Source organism: Gorilla gorilla, chromosome 11 (genome assembly GCF_029281585.2).
Source record: "Gorilla gorilla gorilla isolate KB3781 chromosome 11, NHGRI_mGorGor1-v2.1_pri, whole genome shotgun sequence".
NCBI classification, from domain to species: domain Eukaryota; kingdom Metazoa; phylum Chordata; class Mammalia; order Primates; family Hominidae; genus Gorilla; species Gorilla gorilla.
Genome location: NC_073235.2, coordinates 110,839,678 through 110,865,364, shown reverse-complemented (window position 1 = coordinate 110,865,364; position 25,687 = coordinate 110,839,678). Strand labels below are relative to the sequence as shown.

At 46.3% G+C, this 25,687-nt stretch overlaps 1 pseudogene; it reads left to right on the top strand.

The window, feature by feature from the left end:
- The first annotated feature begins 15,230 nt into the window (after positions 1-15,230).
- LOC101150172 (translationally-controlled tumor protein-like) lies at positions 15,231-23,173 on the top strand (annotated as a pseudogene).
- The last annotated feature ends 2,514 nt before the right edge of the window (positions 23,174-25,687 follow it).

Sequence of the window (25,687 nt, the reverse complement as noted above, 5' to 3'; positions counted from 1 at the left end):
AAGTGAGACTCTGTCTCAAGAAAACGAAAAAAGAATGGATGGTTTGGGGTGAGGAGGAGGGTGTTGGGTGCAATTGAGGAAGGAGGACCAGTTAGGAGGCTGTTGCAATACTTTAGGTGGGAAATGATGAAGATCTGACTGGAACAGTGGCACCAGGAAGAAAAGGGGATAATCCCTGGGATAAGGAAGTTGAATGGATGGGTCTTGGCAAGACCAAGGATATGTGGGGATGGAGGGACAGCAGCAAGTCAAAGATGCTTCCCACTTTCTGGCTTCACACCTAGGGAAAGGCTGCTCCACGTCCTAGCATCTCTGGGAGGGAGGCTCTGGTGAGCTTTTGCACTCTCACACATCAGAAGTCAGTGAGTTGGGGTGGGGATCTTTGGTAATTTCTAGTCTACCTTCCTAGCAAGCTTGGAGTTGGGCCCCAGACACTGCTCTACACAAATCCCCTTGAAGGCCCAATGAAACATGGAGCCTTTCAGAATCCCATGGCATGGAGCTTATTCAGAATGAGTTTTTGACCAATTTCCCTCAGTGCTACCCCTAAAATACATCCAAATCCAAGCCCACAGTCCTAGAACACCCTGTTGAGAGGAAGTTCTCGTGAAGTAGGGGAGGCCCATGTGGCTTGGGCAATTTATTCCTGACCAAATTGAAGTTAGAATCCAAACCACATGAGCTCTCCTGGCAAGGGAAATAAAAATCAATTTTCACATGAGATCAACCAGTGTCAGGTCACTCAGGTGGTAGAAAAAAAAAAAAGCATTGCTTCTAGTTAACATCAAGAAAGAGGCAATAAATATTTTCATCTCATGTAAGATTTTTAAGATTTTTCAGTAAAAGATTTTATAACCTATATAATCTGTAGTTTGTAAAAGGAATAGAGATCTACATAAATTAGAATATAAGACACACAATAGCCCTCTCCCTCTCCCCCTCCCCCTCCCCCTCCCTCTCCCCCTCCCCCTCCCTCTCCCCTTTCCACGGTCTCCCTCTGATGCCGAGCCGAAGCTGGACGGTACTGCTGCCATCTCAGCTCACTGCAACCTCCCTGCCTGATTCTCCTGCCTCAGCCTGCCGAGTGCCTGCGATTGCAGGCGCGCGCCGCCCGGCCTGACTGGTTTTCGTATTTTTTTGGTGGAGACGGGGTTTCGCTGTGTTGGCCGGGCTGGTCTCCAGCTCCTAACCACGAGTGATCTGCCAGCCTCGGCCTCCCGAGGTGCCGGGATTGCAGACAGAGTCTCGTTCACTCAGTGCTCAATGGTCCCCAGGCTGGAGTGCAGTGGCGTGATCTTGGCCCGCTACAACCACCTCCCAGCCGCCTGCCTTGGCCTCCCAAAGTGCCGAGATTGCAGCCTCTGCCCGGCTGCCGCCCTGTCTGGGAAGTGAGGAGCGTCTCCGCCTGGCCGCCCATCGTCCGGGATGTGACGAGCCCCTCTGCCTGGCTGCCCAGTCTGGAAAGTGAGGAGCGTCTCTGCCCGGTCGCCATCCCATCTAGGAAACAAGGAGCGCCTCTTCCCGGCCGCCATCACATCTGGGAAGTGAGGAGCGTCTCTGCCCGGCCGCCCATCGTCTGAGATGTGGGGAGCACCTCTGCCCTGCCGCCCCGTCCGGGATGTGAGGAGCGTCTCTGCCGGGCCGCCCCGTCTGAGAAGTGAGGAGACCCTCTGCCTGGCAACCGCCCCGTCTGAGAAGTGAGGAGCCCCTCCGCCCGGCAGCCGCCCCGCCCGACAAGTGAGGAGCCCCTCCGCCCAGCAGCCACCCTGTCTGGGAAGTGAGGAGCATCTCCGCCCGGCAGCCGCCCCGTCCTGGAGGGAGGTGGGGGGGCCAGCCCCCCACCCGGCGAGCTGCCCCGTCCAGAAGGGAGGTGGGGGGGATCAGCCCCCCGCCCGGCTAGCCGCCCCGTCCGGGAGGGAGGTGGGGGGGTTAGCCCACCGCCCAGCCTGCCGCCCTGTCCGAGAGGGAGGTGGGGGTTCGGCCCCCCGCCTGGCCGGCCACCCGGTCCGAGAGGTGAGGGGCGCCTCTGCCCGGCCGCCCCTACTGGGAAGTGAGGAGCCCCTCTGCCTGGCCAGCCGCTCCATCCAGGAGGGAGGTGGGGGGATCAGCCCCCCGCCCGGCCAGCCACCCCGTCCGGGAGGGAGGTGGGGGGGTCAACCCCCCGCCCGGCCAGCCGCCCCGTCCGGGAGGGAGGTGGGGGGGTTAACCCCCCGCCTGGCCAGCCGCCCCATCCGGGAGGTGAGGGGCACCTCTGCCCGGCCGCCCCTACTGGGAAGTGAGGAGCCCCCCCGCCCGGCCAGCCGCCCCGTCCGGGAGGGAGGTGGGGGGGTCAGCCCCCCGCCCGGCCAGCCGCCCCGTCCGGGAGGTGAGGGGCGCCTCTGCCTGGCCGCCCCTACTGGGAAGTGAGGAGCTCCTCTGCCCGGCCAGCCGCTCCGTCTGGGAGGGAGGTCGGGGGGTCAGCCCCCTGCCCGGCCAGCCACCCCGTCCGGGAGGGAGGTGGGGGGGTCAGCCCACCGCCCCGCCAGCTGCCCCGTCCGGGAGGGAGGTGGGGGGGTCAGCCCCCCGCCCCGCCAGCCGCCCCGTCCGGGAGGGAGGTTGGGGGGTCAGCCCCCCGCCTGGCCAGCCGCCCCGTCCGGGAGGGAGGTGGGGGGGGTCAGCCCACCGCCCGGCCTGCCGCCCTGTCCGGGAGGGAGGTGGGGGTTCGGCCCCCCGCCTGGCCAGCCGCCCCATCAGGGAGGTGAGGGGCGCCTCTGCCCGGCCAGCCGCCCCGTCCAGGAGGGAGGTGGGGGGGGGGTCAGCCCCCTGCCCGGCCAGCCGCCCCGTCTGGGAGGTGAGGGGCACTTCTGCCCGGCCGCCCCTACTGGAAAGTGAGGAGCCCCTCTGCCCGGCCACCACCCCGTCTTGGAGGTGTACCCAACAGCTCATTGAGAACGGGTCATGATGACAATGGCGGTTTTGTGGAATGGAAAGGGGGGAAAGGTGGGGAAAAGATTGAGAAATCGGATGGTTGCCTTGTCTGTGTAGAAAGAGGTAGACATGGGAGACTTTTCATTTTGTTCTGTACTAAGAAAAAATTCTTCTGCCTTGGAAAAAAAAAAAAAGACACATAATAATTGTTGCTCTGGTGGCTTTTTGCTGATAAATTCAACTAGTCTTTGCCTCAATATAACGACATGCCAGTGACTCATTTTAACATTAATACCTGTAAGTTTTTTTAATAGGATAGATTGGGATTATAAGGAAAAGGAATGTAAATTCTTTTTATGTGCCTTCATACTATCTCATTTAATTCTCACCAAAGTCTTAAGAAGTTGACTCTATAGCACTGATTTTTTTATGAGAAAGCAAAAAATTAGAGATGTTATTAATAATTAACTTAAAGGTGGAGCTGATATTTTCTTCCAAAAGGCCACAGGTCTTTCTCTCTTTGGAAAATAGATTTTTTTTTTTTCTGAGATGGAGTCTTGCTCTTTTGCCCAGGCTAGAGTGCAGCGGTGTGATCTTGCCTCACTGCAGCCTCCGCCTCCCGGGTCCAAGCAATTCACCTGCCTCAGCCTCCCGAGTAGCTGGGATTACAGGCGCCAGCCACCAAGCCCGGCTAATTTTTGTATTTTTAATAGAGATGGGGTTTCACCATGTTGGCCAGGCTGGTCTTGAATTCCTGACCTTCCACCTCGGCCTCCCAAAGTGCTGGGATTACAGGCGTGAGCCACCGCACCCGGCCGAAAACATATTTAAAGCCCTTTGATGTCCAATATACTGGTTAAATGTAGTGTTCTTCAGATTATTAGATATTTGGCTTCTTACAAAATTCAAATTGTTTTAACATTTTAAACTTTACATCCAAAAAAAAATTGTCAAATAAAATGTGTTTTGCACTCTCCTCTTCTCATCTGAACTTATTACTCAGCTGAGCACAGTGGTTCATGCTTGTAATCCCAGCATTTTGGGAGGCTTGAGGTCAGGAGTTCAAGACCAGCCTGGCCAATATGGTGAAACCCCGTCTCTACTAAAAATACAAAAATTAGCCAGGCATGGTGGTTGTAGTTACTCAGGACCAGAAGCAAGAGAAACACTTGAACCTGGGAGGCAGAGGTTGCAGTGAGCCAAGATTATGCCACCGCACTCCAGCCTGGGCAACAGAATGAGACTCCATCTCAAAAAAATAATAAAAATTTAAAAAAATAAACTTATTACTCTTTTTTCAGATTTTTGCCTGGTAAACTTCATAACTGTTAGAGCATCCATTTCCTCTTTCATTAACAAGATTTTAATAAATTTTAAAAGAGTTTTGGGCCGGGCATGGTGGCTCACACCTGTAATCCCAGCACTTTGGGAGGCCGAGGCGGGCGGATCTCTTGAGGTCAAGACCAGCCTAGCCAACATGGCAAAACCCCGCCTCTACTAAAAATACAAAAATTAGCCAGGCATGGTGGCGGTCACCTGTAGTCCCAGCTACTCAGGAGGCTGAGGCAGGAGAATCGCTTGAACTGGGGAGGCGGAGGTTGCAGTGAGCTGAGATTGTACCACTGCACTCCATCCTGGGCAACAGAGTGAGATTCCGTCTCCAAAAAAAAAAAAAAAAAAGTGTTTTGTTTCTACTACTTTGACCAAAGTTGCAAAATACATCAGTGGCCATTTTGGACCAGAACTTGGGACTCACATTTCAGGTTTGGGTAGGAGATGAAAGCATCACATACAACAAAATGATGGCATTGGACTGGGTGATTTTAAATAGTTCCTCCAGCACTCACAAGCATCCTCAGAGTTGACCTGGTGAGTGCAGATCAACATTTGGCCTAATGTCTATCAGGATCAGCATTTGGCCAAGAACCAGTTAATGTTCTAAAATAATTAGCAAATGAACAGATGCTGACCAATACATTCAGAGGCTGATGGTTTATTATGTAACAACTAGAGGGTCAGAATTGTTGACCTAGAAAATGACTGCTCTTTAGCACAACACTGAAGGCAGCAGGATCCAGGGACAGGGAACATATGAGTTCCAGACTTCAAAACTCTAAATCGTAGGTACTGTTTCTTAGGAAGAATTTCTAACTGAAAATATTTAAAATTTAATCTTAGCAGTCAGAATCACAGCTCCCCTGTGTTCTTGCTTGATACATAAAATCCTTCTACAATACTAGCAAGTGACCTATCATCTACTTCAATATTACATAATAAATATTTCCCCCAAATTAAGGGTCTTGGCTCTCCTTATTAAGAAGCAAATTAGAAACTAATATAAAGAATGATAATAATGATAATGAAGACTTTGAATATTTATATCAATACTGATAAAAGTTTCGCACTCACCTCTCTAGTATTAGAGATTTTCACAACCCCTATTTTTAATATTAGGGAGAATGTAGCTTCCAAACTGTAAATTCCTCTGGAACAAGAAACTCAAAGAACTCTGAATTTGGATGATATCTCAGACTCTGCAGTAGGTGAATTTTGCAGATATTGTAGCATTGTTTATGAAACTGGCCCAATTGTCCCATAGAACTAATGTTTATGGTTTTTCTGAATAAACATAGAAATTGGCCCTCCTAGTCTTAAAACGAAAAAGTTACATTTGTCTTATCTGAGTTCCTTTCTCAAGAAATAAACCATCAGGCCTCTCAGATAGCATCAAGGAATTGGAATTTACCAGATGACTGCATCTGAACAAGGAAACATCAGACCCCTCACCCATCATGATTGTGAAGCAATTACCTGCTTCCTGTTGACCAACTCCTCTTCCTTACTCCTCCCTAATTCCTGTTTCCCTGAATGTTGTTACATTTCTTCCCTACTTTATAAACCGTTAATTTTAGTCAGTCAGGTAGATGGATTTGAGACTGATCTCAAATCAGTGGGTGAGACAGATTGGGTTCAACTCTGAATACAGCATGGGCAAATGGGAATTTATAGCCAAGGAGCAGGGTGGGGTCAATGGATGGAAAATTACCAAGAGGAAACATCAGGGGTGAGGGGGATTCTGGCTAAAGCAACCAACAGGATTCTTGCTGAAGAGAGACCAGAATGATCAGACATCACCCAGGAGATGGTGGAAGATGAGGAATATGATCACACATTGAAGATGATCAGATATCAATAATGTGGGGGTTCCTTGCTAAAGTGACTTGGCAGGGTCCTTTGCTAAAACTGGATTTTACGAGAAAATACACAGATGGACCTAGCAGAAGATTCAGAAGCCTGACTAAAGTTCGGCCAAGCAAAACTGTATCTTTGTCAAGTGATACAGCATCCTTCTCAGTGTATGATAATACGGGAAGAGGGGGAAGGACGCATAATGTTGGTTTGTCCTCACATTGGTGAAATTAGCTTTGCTTATTTGGTGAAGGTGGTAGCTGCCTTGTGAATTTACTGTTCTCTCCTTTGTAAATGTAAGTAACGTGTAGGGAGATGCTGTGTATGCACACTGCTCATCATCAAGCTTCACCCATTGTTTCAACGTCCACTGATGATTTTATAACTCCATCACACCTTCTATAATTATTACACATATTAGCATTAAAAGAGTATATATTTATATTACCATAAAGAACAGCTTTCTCTTCCTTCCATTCGTCTATATTGGTATTATTGGTATAGACTCACAGATTCTTTTTTTTTTTTTTTTCTGAGACAGGGTCTCGCCCTGTCACTCAGGCTTGAGTGCAATGGCATGCTCATAGCTCACCACAGCTTCAACCTCCCAGGCTCAAGTGATCTTCCCTCCTCAGCCTCCCTAGTAGCTGGGACAACAGGCATGCACCACCATGCCCAGCTAATTTTTGTGTTTTTTTGTTGAGATGGGGTTTCGCCACGTTGTCCATGCTGGTCTCGAACTCCTGGACTCAAGGGATCCACCTGCCTCAGCCTCCCAAAGTGCTGGGATTACAGGCGTGAGCCACTGCGCCCAGCCCGGACTCACAGATTCTTATTTTATTCAATGACTGTAATTTACCGCCATCTTCATGTATTTTGATGCTTAGATTGTCTCACATTTGGCCAGTGGGAATCCTATCAAGCTGGGTTGTGTCAGGATTGTAACATATTTTGCAAACAGTTAATTTGGGTATACTGTCTTGTATATTAAGCCACCTAGTAGTATGATTCACTTTTCTTAAGTGAGGCTTCCTCCGAGAAGAGCTTTCACGTGCGATCCTCCTTTTCTACCAATAGAATGTATTGGTCCACACGTTCCTTTCCAGATCTAACCAGACAATGTCTCAGCAGAAAGTATTGTTGAAAGACCACCTGTTTCAAGATGGATCTCCAGAGACTGGAGACTTACTTAACTTAAAAAACAAGTCTGGGGTAGAAGCAAAGGAAGGTACTAGGGTGCTAGGGTTGTCACCAGTTACTGACTTTTTGGAAAGATGGGGATATCGACTTTCAAATTCTATTATTGAGACTAAATTATGGAGTCCACACGATGGACTTTCAGGTAATAATGGGAACAGGGACAGAGTATGACTGAGATAGGCACATGAGGACTTCTAGGGCATCTGGCTGTGTTCCATTTCTTTATACGGGTAATGATTACAAGAGTACCTTGTAATGGTTTACTACATTATACACTTGTTTTGTGTGGTTTACTGCATTCTTTTTTTTTTTTTTTTTTTTTTTGAGACGGAGTCTCGCTCTTTCACCCAGGCTGGAGTGCAGTGGCGGGATCTTGGCTCACTGCAAGCTCCGCCCCCCGGGGTTCACGCCATTCTCCTGCCGCAGCCTCCCGAGTAGCTGGGACTACAGGCGCCCGCCACCATGCCCGGCTAATTTTTTGTATTTTTACTAGAGACGGGGTTTCACCGTGTTAGCCAGGATGGTCTCGATCTCCTGACCTCGTGATCCACCCACCTCGGCCTCCCAAAGTGCTGGGATTACAGGCATGAGCCACCGCGCCCGGCCTGCATCCTTTTTTAATAATAAAAAGTTTTTAAAAGTATATTAGGAAACCTGTTCTTAATCCCTTGGACTAATTGCATAGGACAACATTCTTCTGGAATAAATTCAAAAACTTTCTCTGCAGTGTAGGCTCACCCTCTTGACAAAGCCTCTTGGTTTGCCTTTGATAGATGACACAATTTCAAATCATCTTTAACCTTTCCAAATATAAGCTTATGAAGCCTCTCTCCAGGAAGGTGCTCTGCCCTGGAATTTTAACTGGACTATATACTAAGTATTATGAGTAAAGACATTTGAGGGTCTTTAGTGGGCTTTTTGGACCTACATTGCTTTACCTGGATGACTTCATGACACTTTCTTGTTAGGAGTATTTGGTTTTAAAGCTTTCATTTGATTTCTACACGAGAATTATCCTTTTCCTAGTTGGTCTTGCTTTGTTTTATTTGGAAAATAATGCTTTGCACATTATTTATATGCTCAGAGACTAACGTTCAAGACAGTCTAACTGAATCACATTTTCCTATGTTCTAGTCCCTAAATTTTTACCAATTTCAAAATTTTCTCCTTTTTTTTTCCACTTCAGAAGCTTTTCAGTCATTTCCTACAGGGTTTAACTCTGAATTTTTTGAGTAAACTCCAAAATGTTTAAAATACGTGATTAAAAACTAACAACTTGCTGGGCGCAGTGGCTCATGCCTATAATCCCAGCAGTCTGGGAGGCTAAGGTGGGCGAATCACAAGGTCAGGAGTTCAAAACCAGCCTGGCCAATATGGTGAAACCTCATCTCTACTAAATATACAAAAATTAGCTGGGTGTGGTGGCGGGCACCTGTAGTCCCAGCTACTTGGGAAGCTGAGGCAGAAGAATCGCTTGAAAGTGGGAGGCAGAGGTTGCAGTGAGCCCAGATCATGCCACTTCACTCCAGCCTGGGTGACATAGCGAGACTCCATCTCAAAAAAAAAAAACAAAAACAAAAAATAAAAAGCTAACAACTTAACTTTGACCCTGAAATATTATTCTAATATTCTAGAGCTATTCTTACCTATTTTAAATGTTCCATATTTCCTCACTGCAGTTACTCCCTTTGTTAGAATTACTCAGCAAGTTTACTTTTCTTTTGATCATGTTTGTATTTTTATTGTTTGAAATACCCTGCTTGTTGGTGACTTATTTTTTACTGCAAATTAATTACCACACTCTTGTTCTATTCCATGAAAACTTACAACTTGGAGCTCAGCCAATGTTTTTAATCTGGCCTTTCCATCAGCATCTACTTCGTTACAGAAGGGTTTTTCCTTTCTTTGATTTTTGAACCTAATTCATCCAACAAGTAGATTGGAGTATGTCTGCTAATCCTGACACTATCTTGGTAAATCAGTGTCCCATAGGACCCACAACCTCTAGGTGAGGGTACTTTTATAGGTCAGGCTACTGCGATTGTACCATTGCTGAGCGTCAGACAGCTTGGGTTTTGAGTCATTGGTTTTGTGACAGTGTTTCAGTATGATTCTTTACTATTATAATGGGAATGCTTTTCAGAACTTATTTGGAGTTAACTTGGGTCTCATTTTCTATGAACACATTCTTCAAATATCCTAAAGCTATGGCAAGATAAGCAACATCTTGATCTGTACAATTAGTACTTTAATTCTTGCCCTTTTCCACAGTTGTGATTACCTCACGTAGTTCAGCGGTATTGAAAGGTGACAACGTGCTGGCAGCCCTCACTTGCTCTCAGCGCCTCCTCAGCCTCAGCGTCCACTGGCCACACTTGAGGAGCCCTTCAGCCCGCCACTGTACTGTGGGACCCCCTCTCTGGGCTGGCCAAGGCCAGAGCCGGCTCCCTCTGCTTGCGGAGAGGTGTGGAGGGAGAGGCGCTGGCGGGAATCGATGCTGCGTGTGGCGCTCACGGGCCAGCGCGAGTTCTGGGTGGGCGCAGGCTCCGCGGGCCCTACACTTGGAGCAGCCGGCTGGAGTCACCGGCCAAGGGCCGTGAGGGGCTTAGCACCCAGGCCAGCAGCTGCTGGGTGCCCCAGCACTGCCAGCCCACCCACACCACGCTCAAATTCTCGCCAGGCCTCAGCCACCTCCCGGTGGGGCAGGGCTCGGGACCTGCAGGCCACCATGCCTGAGCTCCCCTCCACGCCACGTGGGCTCCCGTGCGGGCAGAGCCTCCCTGAGGGGCACCACACCCTGCCGTCCCATCGACTGCCCAAGGGCAGAGGAGTGCAGGCATGCGGCGTGGGACTTGCGGCAGCTCTGCCCCTGCCCCACTGGCTGGATCCACTAGGCAAAGCCAGCTGGGCTCCTGAGTTGGTGGGGTTTTGGAGAAGTTTTATGTCTAGCTGGAGGATTGTAAATGCACCAATCAGCACTCTGTGTCTAGCTAAAGGTTTTTAAATGCACCAATCAGTGCTCTGTGTCTAATTAATCTAGTGGGGACTTGGAGAACTTTTATGTCTAGCTAGAGGATTGTAAATGCACCAGTCAGCACTCTGTGTCTAGCTCAGGGATTGTAAACACACCAATCAGCACCCTGTCAAAATGGACCAATCAGCTCTCTGTAAAATGGACCAATCAGCAGGATGTGGGTGGGACCAGATAAGGGAATAAAAGCAGACTGCCTGAGCCAGCAACAGCAATCCACTCGGGTCCCCTCCCCTGCGGTGAAAGCTTTATTCTTTAACTCTTCACGATAAATTTTGCTGCTGCTCACTCTTTGGGTCTGCACCACGTTTATGAGCTGTAACACTCACCGCAAAGGCCTGCAGCTTCACTCCTGAAGCCAGCGAGACCATGAACCCACTGGAAGAAATGAACAACTCCAGACGCGCTGCCTTTAAGAGTTGTAACACTCACTGTGAAGGTCTGCAGGTTCACTCCTGAAGTCAGCGAGACCACGAACCCACCAGAAGGAAGAAACTCCAGACACATCTGAACATCTGAAGGAACAAACTCCGGATACACCATCTTCAACTGTAGCACTCACTGCAAGTGTCCGCGACTTCATTGTTGAAGTCAGCAAGACCAAGAACCCACCAATTCCGGACACAGTATGACTGCCACATCGCTTGCATATGCCATTTCCCCTGACAGTTACTGGAAAAGTATCAGGCCTGAGGTGACTGCCTCACAAACTCCCTCTGACACACGGGAGAATTTTAGGCACATGGCTTCTCTGGAATGACAGTATATTAGTGTCCACATTATCCATTCAGTGGTCAGAGATTTCACTGATAATCTCCAAAATAAAATGAAGGAAGTGCATTTTAAAGATCACTCTTTTTGAGTCTGGATGAATGAATCAAGGGACCACTGTCAAAAGTACAGAAGTTCCAAGAAGATTGCTGCTTCCAAAACAATGAGCTCAGTTATGAACCCAATGAGTGTGAAATAGGCAGAACCCCCAAATTGGAGGATTTCAAGCAGTATTTGAAGATGAAGGATTGAAGCCAGGACCAGATATATAGACAGCTGTTGAAATCTTGAAAATAGAGACTCTCTGACAAGAATAGCAAAACGAGAATAACAGATGGTCAATGATTGGCTACGCTTAAATAAAAAGAATCAGTGAAGGATACAGAAAGAACAACCTGAAAGACAACCAGAGGAGATCAGTGTCAAACGAAGTCAGAGTGAAAGCCAATTCATGTAGGAAGGAGCAAACATCCAGCTCAAATATTAGAAGAAGGCTGAAGATGAAGGCAAACTGAAAAATTATCACCGGCAACTCTGGAGAATCATACTGTAAAAAGCATCTGAAGATTTTTAAAGAAATGAGGTTTATCACATTCCCATCTTCTGAACTGATTTTCTTTGTTGTTGCTGTTGTTCTTTTTTTTTTTTTTGAGATGGAGTTTTGCTGTTGTCACCCAGGCTGGAGTGCAGAGGTGTGATCTCGGCTCACTGCAACCTCTGCCTCCCAGGTTCAAGTGATTCTCCTGCCTCCACTTCTGGAGTAGCTGGGATTACAGACCCTCACCACCACGCCCAGCTAATTTTTGTATTTTTAATAGAGACGGGGTTTCACCATGTTGGTCAGGCTGGTCTCGAACTCCTGACCTTGTGATCCACCCACCTCGGCCTTCCAAGATGCTGGGATTACAGGCGTGAGCCACCTCACCCAGCCAGCTTTTTCTTTTTTTTTAAGATGAGGTCTCGCTCTGTCGCCCAGTTTGGAGTGTAGTGGCGCAATCTCAGCTCACTGCAACCTCTGCCTCCTGGGTTAAAACAACCCTCCTGCCTCAGCCTCCCGAGTAGCTGGGATTTCAAGCATGTGCCACCACACCCGGCTAATTTTTTTTTCTTTTTCTTGTTTAGACAGAGTTTCACTCTTGTCATCCAGGCTGGAGTGCAGTGGCACCATCTTGGCTCACTGCAACCTCCGCCTCCCAGGTTCAAGTGATTCTCCTGCCTCAACCTCCCGAAGTAGCTGGGATTCAAGGTGCCCACCACCACATCCAGCTAATTTTTTTTTTTTTTTTTTTTGTATTTTTAGTTGAGACGGGGTTTCACCATGTTGGCCAGGCTGGTCTTGAACTCTTGACCTCAGGTGATCCACCCACCTTGGCCTCCCAAAGTGCTAGGATTACAGGTGTGAGCCACTGTGCCTGGCCATACACCCGGCTACTTTTTGTACTTAGTAGAGATTGGGTTTCACCATGTTGGTGAACAAGATGGTCTCAAGCTCCTGACCTCAAACGATCTGCCCACATTGTCCAGTGAAAGGGCTGGGATTATAGGCATGAGCCATCGCACCTGGTCTTCTGAACTGATTTTCTTTGCCATCTGATCAGGAATCATTTTGAACAAAGGTAGTAAAATAATCCACAGGTAACAAAATATAGAGTATCACATAAACAACTGAATAAGCTTCTAAGAGAAATTCAACTCCCACTGAAATTCCAAACCTATGCATTCATTCAACAAATATTTTTTTGAGGGTGCACTGTGTGCCAGGGACTGGCCTGGCCAATGGGCACACACAATGGGCACAGTGTGGTAAGTTAGACTTGAAACTTAATACTACACCATTTATATACTACCAAAAAGAGACGGGAGCCTATGCATTGTTCTACATTGGCATTTGAGGACCACGTGTACAAATTACACAGGCAACTTTTTGAAAACGAATGTAAATCTATTTATTATTTCAATAATTATGTGAATTGCTCATGGAAGATTCAGATTTGTTGTTTATTCAGATACAAAGTGGGTAGGCAAAGGTATGTGCAGTGGCACATGCCTAGAGTTCCAGCTACTCTGGAGGCTAAGGTGGAAGTATCACTTGAGCCCAGGAATTTGAGTCCAACCTGGGCAACATACTGAGATGCCCTCTCCAAAAAAAAAAAAAAAAAGCAAACAAAACACTCAAAAGTAGGCACTTTTGAAGTTTCAGTCACAATGGACAATGTCTTAAACATTGTTTCCTTAATCTAATCTATATAAATCTTATGAAATCATCAATTCCTTAAACACTGTTTTCTTAATCTTTTGTGCATAAACCTTATGGAAAATTATTAAATTAAAATTATTAAAATTATTAAATTAATGGGGATTGAGTAGACTAGGAAAGCAATACAAAGGGAAAAAAAAAGACAGCTTGGCCAACATGATGAAACTATCTCTATTAAAAATACAAAAATTAGCCAGGCGATGGCCTTTCACACCTGTAATGCCGGCTACTTGGGAGGCTGAGACAGGAGAATCACTTAAGCCTAGGAGGTGGAGGTTGCAGTGAGCTGAGATCGCACCACTACACTCCAGCCTGGGTGACAGAGTGAGACCCTATCTCAAAAAAAAAAAAAAGAAGAAGAAAAAAAAAGAAAAAAGAAAAATGAATTCCTGCAGAGCCCTGAGATTGTAAGAGCAAGACAAACCTTAGGTCTATGTCACAGTGTGTAGGATTTATAAGGGGAATTATCCCATGTAAACTAGAGTTATGGGAAAGCAGTGTACAGACTAAGTTCTATGCAAAATTAATGACCTTAACATTTACGCTGACAGTCTGTAGCATTAGAAAATAAATTGCGGTCGGCTCGGTGGCTCACACCTATAATCCCAGCACTTTGGGAGGCCGAGGCAGGCAGATCACGAGGTCAGGAGATGGAGACCATCCTGGCTAATATGGTGAAACCCTGTCTCTACTAAAAATACAAAAAATTAGCCGGGTGTGGTGGCGGTTGCATGTAGTCCCAGCTACTCAGGAGGCTGAGGCAGGAGAATGGCATGAACCCTGGAGGTGGAGCTTGCAGTGAGCCGAGATGGCGCCACTGCACTCCAGCCTAGGCAACAGAGCAAGACTCCATCTCAAAAAAAAAAGAAAGTAAATTGCTTTCTGGACACATGGTATTTGGTAAATAAGTTCAACCTTATACCATGTTCAAGATGCAAGGATACAAATAGACTGCATTTCAAAAGTTTGGATAATTCAGTTTGGTGTTAGAACACAATTTCTTGGGGAAGCAATCTAGTAAGTCTTCAGTATTTAACTAGAATAACAGTTGAGGGAATTTACATTTATGTATATGGTCCTTTATAGGTATTTTCATTTCATTCTTACCATCATCTACCACTGCATTTTACACAAGAGGAAACTGAGGCCCAGAGAATAAAAGTGACTTGCTCAGGGTCAGCCAGTAAGTAGCAGAACAGAGGTCAAACTATCATTTTCTCAGTGCATCTAGACAAAATGTTTCTCAAAATGTGAACCAAGGGTCACCTATATGAGCCTCACCAGTGATAGGTAAAACACACAATGGATAATTAATTTGGAAACACCCAAGTGAATATTCAAATGCAGATTCTTGGGCTCCATCTACTGAATCAGACTCTGAAGGCAGGACTCCAGGAATTTCCAATTTTACAAGCTGTCCAGGTGATTTTTATGAATGCCAAAGTTTGAGAACCATGAAAGGAGGTTAGGGAAAAGCTGGCATATGTAATAAATTTACAAAAAGTTTTCATTGGTTTAGTCAGCCATTTTAAAAACAGGACGATGATAATTAATTGCGAGTAATCTCTAACGGGTACAATTTAAGATAGTATATAAGGTGTATTATTTACTTCTTACCCCTTGCTGGCTTCAGCAATTTTTGCAGGAAACTTTCTCTGAGGTCCACTATTCCAAGCTGTTATTCCCAATTTCCGTTCTCCTACTCCTGAACCCACAAACTCTCTCAAATGGGTAACTGGGTTTTCTGTCATTGTTATGCCTTTCAGAACTCCTATTAGGGGTTTTCCACTGGCTCCCCTCTCCCCCAGCACTGCACTGCTCAAGCTCAGGGCTCCTGCTAAGCTAGCCCCACTGCCTCTCCCTTCAGCCTCAATTATGATTATTCACCAGGACCTCATCAGCCACGATGAGATGTTCTGCAACATTTACAAGATCCAGGAGATGGCTGTGCCTGGAGGTGGAGGAGAAGATGGTCACTAGGACAGAGAGTAGCATTGATGACTCCCTCATTGGTGGAAATGCCTCCACTGAAGGCCCAAAGGGAAAATGTACAGAAAGCACTGTAATCACTGGTGTTAAGATTGTCAAGAACCATCCCTTGAAAGAAAGCAGCTTTACAAACGAAGCATAAAGAAGTACATCCAAGATTACATGCAATCAATCAAAGGCAAACTTGAAGAACAGAGACCAGGAAAGACTAAAACCTGTTATGACAGAGGCTGCAGAACAAATCAAGCACACCCTTGCTAATTTCAAAAACAATACCAGTTTTTATTAGTGAAAACCTGAACCTAGATGGCATGGTTGCTCTATTGGACTATCATGAGACTGGTGTTACTACAGTAGGTAGCTAGTTAGGCATGAGCAGGGAAGAAGAGGGCTCCACCCACCCCCACCAGGAATGTCAGGCAACCATTAGGTGATGGTCAGGCGGTTGTTAACTGTCTCTCTAAAATAATAATTGGTCATGGCCAGGCGTGGTGGCTCATGGCTGTAATTCCAGCACTTTGGGAGGCCGAGGCAGGAAGATCACCTGAGGTCAGGAGTTTGAGACCAGCCTTGTCAGGCCTCTGAGCCCAAGCTAAGCCATCATATCCCCTGTGACCTGCACGTACACATCCAGATGGCTGGTTCCTGCCTTAACTGACGACATTCGACCACAAAAGAAGTGAAAATGGCCTGTTCCTGCCTTAACTGATGACATCGTCTTGTGAAATTCCTTCTCCTGGCTCATCCCGGCTCAAAAGCTCCCCTACTCCCCTACTGAGCACGTTGTGACCCCCACTCTGCCTGCCAGAGAACAATCCCCTTTGACTGTAATTTTCCTTTATCTACCCAAATCCTATAAAACGGCACCACCCTAATCTCCCTTTGCTGACTCTCTTTTTGGACTCAGCCCGCCTGCACCCAGGTGAAATAAACAGCCCTGTTGCTCACACAAAGCCTGTTTCGTGGTCTCTTCACACCAACACAAGTGAAATTTGGTGCCGTGACTCGGATCGGGGGACCTCCCTTCAGAGATCAATCCCTTGTCCTCCTGCTCTTTGCTCCGTGAAAAAGATCCACCTACGACCTCAGGTCCTCAGACCCACCAGCCCAAGGAACATCTCACCAATTTTAAATCGGGTAAGCGGCCTCTTCTTACTCTCTTCTCCAACCTCTCTCATTATCCCTCAACCACTTTCTCCTTTCCACTCTTCAATCTCTCCCTTCTCTTAATTTCAATTCCTTTCATTTTCTGGTAGAGACAAAGGAGACACGTTTTATCCGTGGACCCAAAAACTCCGGCGCCGGTCACGGACTGGGAAGGTAGCCTTCCCTTGGTGTTTAATCATTGCAGGGGCGCCTCTCTGATTATACACCCACGTTTCAGAGGTGTCAGAACACGCAGGGATGCCTGCCTTGGTCCTTCACCCCTAGCATCAAGTCCTGCTTTTCTAGGGGAGGGGCGAGTACCCCAACCCCTTCTCTCTGTGTCTCTACCCCTTCTCCATCTTTCTGGGGGGCAAGAAACCCCCAACCCCTTCTCCTTCACCCTTAGCAGCAAGTCCTGCTTTTCTGGGGGAGGGGCAAGTACCCAACCTTGTATCTCTGCACCCCAATACCTTATTTCCACACCCCAACCTCTTATATCTCTGTGCCCTGATCCCTTATTTCCACGCCCCAACCCCTTTCCTGCTTTTCTGGAGGGTAAGAACCCCTGAACCGCTTCCCTCCATGTCTCTACTCTCCCTTTTCTTTAAACTTGCCTCCTTCACTATAGGCAAACTTCCACCCTCCATTCCTCCTCCTTCTCCCTTAGCCTGTGTTCTTAAGAACATAAAACCTCTTCAACTCTCACCTGACCTAAAACCTAAATGCCTTATTTTCTTCTACAATGCCACTTGACCCCAATACAAACTGGACAGTGGTTCTAAATGGCCAGAAAACGGCATTTTCGATTTCTCCATCCTACAAGACCTAAATAATTTTTGTCAAAAAATAGGTAAGTGGTCTGAGGTGCCTGATGTCCAGGCATTCTTTTACACATCGGTCCCTCCCTAGTCTCTGTGCCCAATGCAACTCGTCCCAAATCTTCCTTCTTTCCCTCCTACCTGTCCCCTCAGTCCCAACCCCAAGCGTCGCTGAGTCTTTCTAATCTTCCTTTTCTATAGACCCATCTGTCCTCTCCGCCTCCTCCCCAGGCTGCTCTTCGCCAGGCCAAGCTAGGTCCCAATTCTTCCTCAGCCTCCGCTCCTCCACCCCGTAATATTTTTATCACCTCCCCTCCTCACACCCAGTCCAGTTTACAGTTTCATTCCGTGAGTAGCCCTCCCCCACCTGCCCAGCAATTTCCTCTTAAAAAGGTAGCTGAAGCTAAAGGCATAGTCAAGGTTAATGCTTCTTTTTCTTTATCAGACTTCTCCCAAATCAGTGAGCGTTTAGGCTCTTTCATCAAATATGAAAAACCCAGCCCAGTTCATGGCTCATTTGGCAGCAACCCTGAGACGCTTTACAGCCCTAGACCCTAAAAGGTCAAAAGGCCCTCTTATTCTCAATATACATTTTATTACCCAATCTGCTCCCAACATTAAATAAAACTCCAAAAATTAAATTCCGGCCCTCAAACCCCACAATAGGACTTAATTAACCTCAACTTCAAGGTGTACAATAATACAGTAGAGGCAGCCAAGTAGCAACATGTTTCTGAATTGCAATTCTTTGCCTCCACTGTGAGACAAACCCCAGCCACATCTCCAGCACACAAGAACTTCAGACGCCTGAACCACAGCTGCCAGGGGTTCCTCCAGAACCTCCTTCCCCAGGAGCTTGCTACAAGTGCCGGAAATCTGGCCCCTGGGCCAAGGAATGCCCACAGCTCGGGATTCCTCCTAAGCCATGTCCCATCTGTGCGGGACCCTACTGAAAATTGGACTGTTCAACTCATCTGGCAGCCACTTCCAGAGCCCCTAGAACTCTGGCCCAAAGCTCTCTGACTGACTCCTTCCCAGATCTTCTCAGCTTAGCAGCTGAAGACTGACACTGCCCAATAGCCTCAGAAGCCTACAGGACCATCACAGATGCTCTAGGTAACTCTCACAGTGGAGGGTAAGTCCATCCCCTTCTTAATCAATATGGAGGCTACTCACTCCACAATTACCTTATTTTCAAGGGCCTGTTTCCCTTGCTTCCATAACTGCTGTGCGTATTGATGGCCAGGCTTCTAAACCTCTTGAAACTCCCCAACTCTAGTGCCAACTTAGACAATACTGTTTTAAGCACTCCTTTTAGTTATCCCCACCTGCCTAGTTCCCTTATTAGGCCGAGATATTTTAACCAAATTACCTGCTTCCCTGACTATTCCTGGACTACAGCTGCATCTCATTGCTGCCCTTCTCCCCAATCCAATGCCTCCTTTGCGTCTTCCTCTAGTACCCCCCTACCTTAACCCACAAGTATGGGACATCTCTACTCCTTCCCTGGCAACTGGTCACATGCCCATTACCATCCCATTAAAACCTAACCACCCTTACCCCACTCAATGCCAATATCCCATCCCACAGCACAATTTAAAAGGATTAAAGCCTGTTATCACTCACCTGCTACAGCATGGGCTTCTAAAACCTATAAACTCTCCTTACAACTCCCCCATTTTACCTGTCCTAAAACCAGACAAGCCTTACAAGTTAGTTCAGGATCTGTGCCTTATCAACCAAATTGTTTTGCCTATCCACCCTGTAGTGCCCAACCCGTACACTCTTTTGTCCTCAATACCTTCCTCCACAACTAACTGTTCCGTTCTTGATCTTAAAGATGCTTTTTTCACTATTCCCCTGCACCTCTCATCCCAGCCTCTCTTTGCTTTCACCTGGACTGACCCTGACACACATCAGTCCCAGCAGCTTACCTGGGCTGTGCTGCCACAAGGTTTCAGGGACAGCCCTCATTACTTCAGCCAAGCTCTTTCTCCTGATTTACTTTCTTTCCACTCCTCCGCTTCTCACCTTATTCAATATATTGATGACCTTCTTCTTTGTAGCCCCTCCTTTGAGTCTTCTCAACAACACACCCTCCTGCTCCTTCAGCATTTATCCTCCAAAGGATATCGGGTTCCCCCTCCAAAGCTCAAATTTCCTCTCCATTCGTTACCTACCTCGGCATAATTCTTCATAAAAACACACGTGGTCTCCCTGCCAATCGTGTCCGACTAATCTCTCAAACCCCAACTCCTTCTACAAAACAACAACTCCTTTCCTCCCTGGGCGTGGTTAGATACTTTCGCCTTTGGATCCCTGGTTTTGCCATCCTAACAAGACCATTATATAAACTCACAAAAGGAAACCTAGCTGACCCCATAGATCCTAAATCCTTTCCCCACTCCTCTTTCCATTCCTTGAAGACAGCTTTAGAGACTGCCCCCACTCTAGCTCTCCCTGACTCATCCCAACTCTTTTCATTACACACACCTGAAGTGCAGGCCTGAGCAATCAGAATTCTTATGCAAGGACTAGGATCGCGTCCTGTAGCCTTTTTGTCCAAACAGCTTGACCTTACTGTTTTAAGCTGGCCATTATGTCTCCGTGCAGTGGCTGCTGCCGCCGTAATACTTTTAGAGGCCCTTAAAATCACAAACTATGCTCAACTCACTCTCTACAGCTCTCATAATTTCCAAAATCTATTTTTCTTCCTCACACCTGACGCATATACTTTCTGCTCCCCGGCTCCTTCAGCTGTACTCACTCTTCATTGAGTCTCCCACAATTACCATCCTTCCTGGCCCGACTTCAATCCGGCCTCCCACATTATTCCTGATACCACACCTGACCCCCATGACTGTCTTTCTCTGATCCATCTGACATTCACCCCATTTCCCCGTATTTCCTTCTTTCCTGTTCCTCACCCTGATCACGCTTGATTTATTGGTGGCGGTTCCACCAGACCTAATCACCACACACCAGCAAAGGCATGCTATGCTATAGTACAAACCACTAGCCCGCCTCTCAGAACCTCTCATTTCCTTTCCATCGTGGAAATCTATCCTCAAGGAAATAACTTCTCAGTGTTCCATCTGCTATTGTACTACTCCTCAGGGATTATTCAGGCCCCCTCCCTTCCGTACACTTCAAGCTCGAGGATTTGCCCCCACCCAGGACTGGCAAATTAGCTTTACTCAACATGCCCCGAGTCAGATAACTAAAATACCTCTTAGTCTAGGTAGACACTTTCACTAGATAAGTAGAGGCCTTTCCTACAGGGTCTGAGAAGGCCACCGCAGTCATTTCTTCCCTTCTGTCAGACATAATTCCTCAATTTAGCCTTCCCACGTCTATACAGTCTGATAACGGACCAGCCTTTATTGGTCAAATCAGCCAAGCAGTTTTTCAGGCTCTTAGTATTCAGTGACAGACTAATGATCTATTAAAAACACACCTCACCAAGCTCAGCCACCAACTTAAAAAGGACTGGACAATACTTTTACCACTTTCCCTTCTCAGAATTCAGGCCTGTCCTCGGAATGCTACAAGGTACAGCCCATTTAAGCTCCTGTATAGATGCTCCTTTTTATTAGGCCCCAGTCTCATTCTAAACACCAGACCAACTTAGACTGTGCCCCAAAAAGCTTGTCAACCCTACTATATTCTGTCTAGTCACACTCCTATTCACTGTTCTCAACTACTCATACATGCCCTGCTCTTGTTTACACTGCCAGTTTACACTGTTTCTCCAAGCCATCACAGCTGATATCTCCTGGTGCTATCCCCAAACTGCCACTCTTAACTCTTGAAGTAAATAAATAATCTTTGCTGGCAGGACTATGCTGACTCTCCTTAGGCACTCTCTAATTAGATGTCCTGGGTCCTCCCAATTCTTAGACCTTTAATACCTGTTTTTCTCCTTCTCTTATTCTGTTTAGTTTTTCAATTCATACAAAACTGTATCCAGGCCATCACCAATAATTCTAAATGACAAATGTTTCTTCTAACAGTCCCGTGATATCACCCCTTACCACAAAATCTTCCTTCAGCTTAATCTGTCCCACTCTAGATTCCCACGCCGCCCCTAATCCCGCTCGAAGCAGCCCTGAGAAACATCATCCATTATCTCTCCATACCACCCCCAAAAATTTTCACCGTCCCAACACTTTACCACTATTTCGTTTTATTTTTCTTATTAATATAAGAAGACAGGAATGTCAGGCCTCTGAGCCCAAGCTAAGCCATCATATCCCCTGTGACCTCCATGTACATATCCAGATGGCCAGTTCCTGCCTTAACTGATGACATTCCACCATAAAAGAAGTGAAAATGGCCTGTTCCTGCCTTAACTGATGACATTGTCTTGTGAAATTCCTTCTCCTGGCTCATCCTGGCTCAAAAGCTCCCCTACTGAGCACCTTGTGACCCCCACTCTGCCCACCAGAGAACAACCTCTTTTGACTGTAGTTTTCCTTTATCTACCCAAATCCTATAAAACGGCCCCACCCTTATCTCCCTTCCCTTCACTGACTCTCTTTTTGGACTCAGCCCTCCTGCACCCAGGTGAAATAAACAGCCATGTTGCTCACACAAAGCCTTTTTGGTGGTCTCTTCACACGGATGCGCATGAAAAGCCTACAAGGTGAAACCCTGTCTCTACTAAAAATACAAAAAAATTAACCAGCTGTGGTGGCGTACGCCTGTAATCCCAGCTACTCTGAAGGCTGAAGTAAGAGAATCACTTGAAACCAGGAGGCGGAAGTTGCAGTGAGCCTAGATTGCGCCAGTACACTCCAACCTGGGAGACGGAGCGGGACCCCGTCTCAAAATAATAATAATAATAATAATAATAATAATAATAATAATAATAATAATAATTGGTCGCAGCCAGCTCCAGGGAAAGGCAGTCTCCCAATAGATAGAAAAAAACCTGAAACTGATGATAAGGAGCTTCCCAATAAGCTCTCAGGAATTGAGTGAGTGGGCTCAAGCTTGCACACTAAGAGGCAAAATGGCGGAATTTAACTTGTATATAACCACCTAGGAAGATTCAGCTGGTAAGGGAAGAATGCCTCAAGTGAGCATGTGTACAAGTCCAGTAAACACACTACACATGCTCCCCTCCCAAGAGCCAGCAGACCACCGTGCATGCGGACAGCCCACCCAAGGGAAGAATCCGGGGAGAAGGGATGCAAGACCCCAGAAGCATGCCAACATATAAAACCCCAAGTCAAAGCTCAAACAGTGCAGTTGATCTCTCAAGTTGCCCACTTAGCCCTCTTCCAAGTGTACTTTACTTCCTTTCATTCCTGCTCTAAAGCTTTTTAATAAACTTTCACTCCTGCTCTAACTCTTGCCTCGGCCTCCTTGATCAAATTCTTTCTTCTGAGAAGGCCAGAATTGAGGTTGCTGCAAACACGTTCGGATTTGCCACTGGTAACAGTGTGACCCCATATATAATTTTCTTTCTTTTTTTTTTTTTTATACTTTTCAAAACCTTTTGACTCAATTGTTATTTTGTTTAGTCTACTTATGTATTTTTTTTGAGACAGGGTCTCCCTCTGCCACCCAGGCTGGAGTGCAGTGGCAAAATCTCGGCTCACTGCAACCTCCACCTTCCTGGCTCAAGTGATCCTCTTTCCTCAGCCTCCCAAGTAGCTGGGACTACAGGCACATGCCACCAAGCCTGAATAATTTTTGTATTTTTTGTGGAGATGAGGTTTTGCTGTGCTGCCCAGACTGGTCTTGAATTCCTGAGCTTAAGCGATCTGTCTGCCTTGGCCTGTCTGCTGGGATTATAGGTGTGAGCCACCGTGCCCAGTGATTGCTTTTAAGGATGGTTTAGAAATGGAAAAATGTTAACAAATTTGGCAATTACTTTGGATCTCTCACTTGTTGTCATAACTGGCTTCTGCTTATCATCCACATAACACCAGGACTTCACACAAATGGGATTGATATCATCTTGAGCTCTTCATTTATTTTGACAATAATTTATTTGGAGTGGAGACATTGTCTTTAAGAAAAATACGTCAGGTAGGTTGTCTAAAAATTAAATGCATTTAAACTCATTTGAGAGAATGCCTTTTAGTTTAAAACATATTTAAACTAAATCCATCTTGTAGTGTTCCTGGAGAAGCTAAGCCTGATTGTAAGCCACTACTAGAAAGAATAAGACTGTCATCAGATAACTTCTACAGTGGAAACTACTTCTGAGACTGGAATATAAAAAGCAAGAATCAGGCTGGACCTGCTGGCTCATGCCTGTAATCCTGGCACTTTGGCAGGCTGAGGCAGGAGGATTGCTTCACCTTAGGAGTTTGAGACCAACCTGGGCAACACAGTGAGACCTCATCTCTAAAAACAGATATATATAATTTAAAAACCCCCAAGAATCAAGTGTTAACTCTGAATTGCAGTAAAGGGAAAGACAATGCTCATAGCAATGCCAGCATCTGAAGTGGAGCCTTATACATTTCATCACTTATAATGGAAGTAGTTAACTCTGAAAGAGACTACCAAGAGAGTAAAAAGAGATTAACTTATCTGGGACAGAAAGAAAAAGAACTTTCAGTAGGGGGGTCAGGAGAGTGGCAAGGTCACCTGTGGCTCTTTGTAAAACACAGTTATTTGTTAAGTCAGGAGTTCTTGGTTCCGTAGCTACCAGAACATTTGCCCTACTTCTCAGGCATTTCTACAATATTTTCCCCACGATCTCCTGGCTGAAATGCACATTTGCATTCCAAGTCACTTTGAATGGGAAAACCTTAATGAAAAAGGCCATTAATCACAGATACATCATGAAATATACTACAACAACATTGTCACAGCTGCAGCAGGAAGTTGTGGTGAGCCTCCCTGGTTATTGTTTAATTTTTTTGTGATAAATGAACAGAGTTCAAAGTGATAACGAAGAAACTGTTTGATCATCTCTGTGTGTGTGTATGTGTCTAGACCTCTTCTTTCCCCAGCATCCCTTTCTAATTCCCCTCCCATTCAACACATCAGTTTTCTCTCTCATTCATTTTGTTTATTTATTTATTAATTTGTATTGTTAGCAGACATGGAGTTTCACCATGTTGGTCAGGCTGGTCTTGAACTCCTGACCTCAAGTGATCTGCCTGCCTCGGCCTCCCAAAGTGCTGAGATTACAGGCGTGAGCCACCGTGCCCAGCCTCTCTCATTTATTTCTGTCCAGGGATTAAGTATTACTGACAAGATGAACTAGGCTGAGTCAGCTATAGTGAATCCAGATTCTAAGGTAAACTCAAAAAACAAGCAGATCAGGGCAAGGACTGGAACCTAAGGTTTAATGATTTGGTATTTTCCAAAGTCTGAAGTTCTAGGTACCTAGATGCTACCTAAGGATTTCTGTTGCAACTATGCATTGCTGCCCTGCCAGACAGCTGCAGTCAGCATCTTTGGGCTGACTTGGCTTCTGACCGCCTCCCTTGGTTTCAGGCCAGGCACTAACCCTTGAGGAAAATTCAGACTCCCTGAAGGTGGTCTCACAACCCCACACTCCTAATGAATTCTGCCTCCCCTTCTGCCTAATCTTTCTTCCAAATTCTCTGCTGCCCTTATCCATTAGGACATTGACAGTAACCATGCTTTCAGGAGGCAAGAGTATGGTGGGAATTTCTTTCTTTCTCTTTTTTTTTTTTTTTTAGATGGAGTCTCCCTCTTGTTTCCCAGGCTGGAGTGCAATGGCACAATCTCAGCTAACCACAACCTCCGGCTCCCAGGTTCAAGTGATTCTCCTGCCTCAGCCTCCCGAGTAGCTGGGATTACAGGCATGCACCACCATGCCCAGCTAATTTTGTATTTTTAGTAGAGATAGGGTTTCTCTATATTGGTCAGGCTGGTCTCGAACTCCGACCTCAGGTGATCCACCTGCCTCAGCCTCCCAAAGTGCTAGGATTACAGGTGTGAGCCACCGCACCTGGCCATTGGGAATTATAGGGTATTATTATCATAGAGTATAGGTTAATTATTGCTTTTTATAACCTGCTTCACATAATTTTTTTCAACAAATGATGTAGTGAAAGGGGGCCCTTAAAGATACTTTGATTTAGCATACTTTGTGCTCAAATTGGAAAAAAACAAAGCATCAAGGCCTTTTATAAAGCTGTGTATTATAATAATGTACTTCCAAAATAGCTCAAGTGTTGTTCGCACAATAGATATTTTCCATGAAAGAATGTTTTTTGACCCATGGGGGCAGATTAGCACCCACAAATACCTTTGGGTCTGAAGGCTTTTATCCATATAGAAGAAAAAAGTTACTTTCTCTGGAGTCGAAGTTTCAGTGGGGGACAACTTAACAGAACCATCACTTACTTCTATTTAGAATGTATGTTTACCCCACAGGCAAAT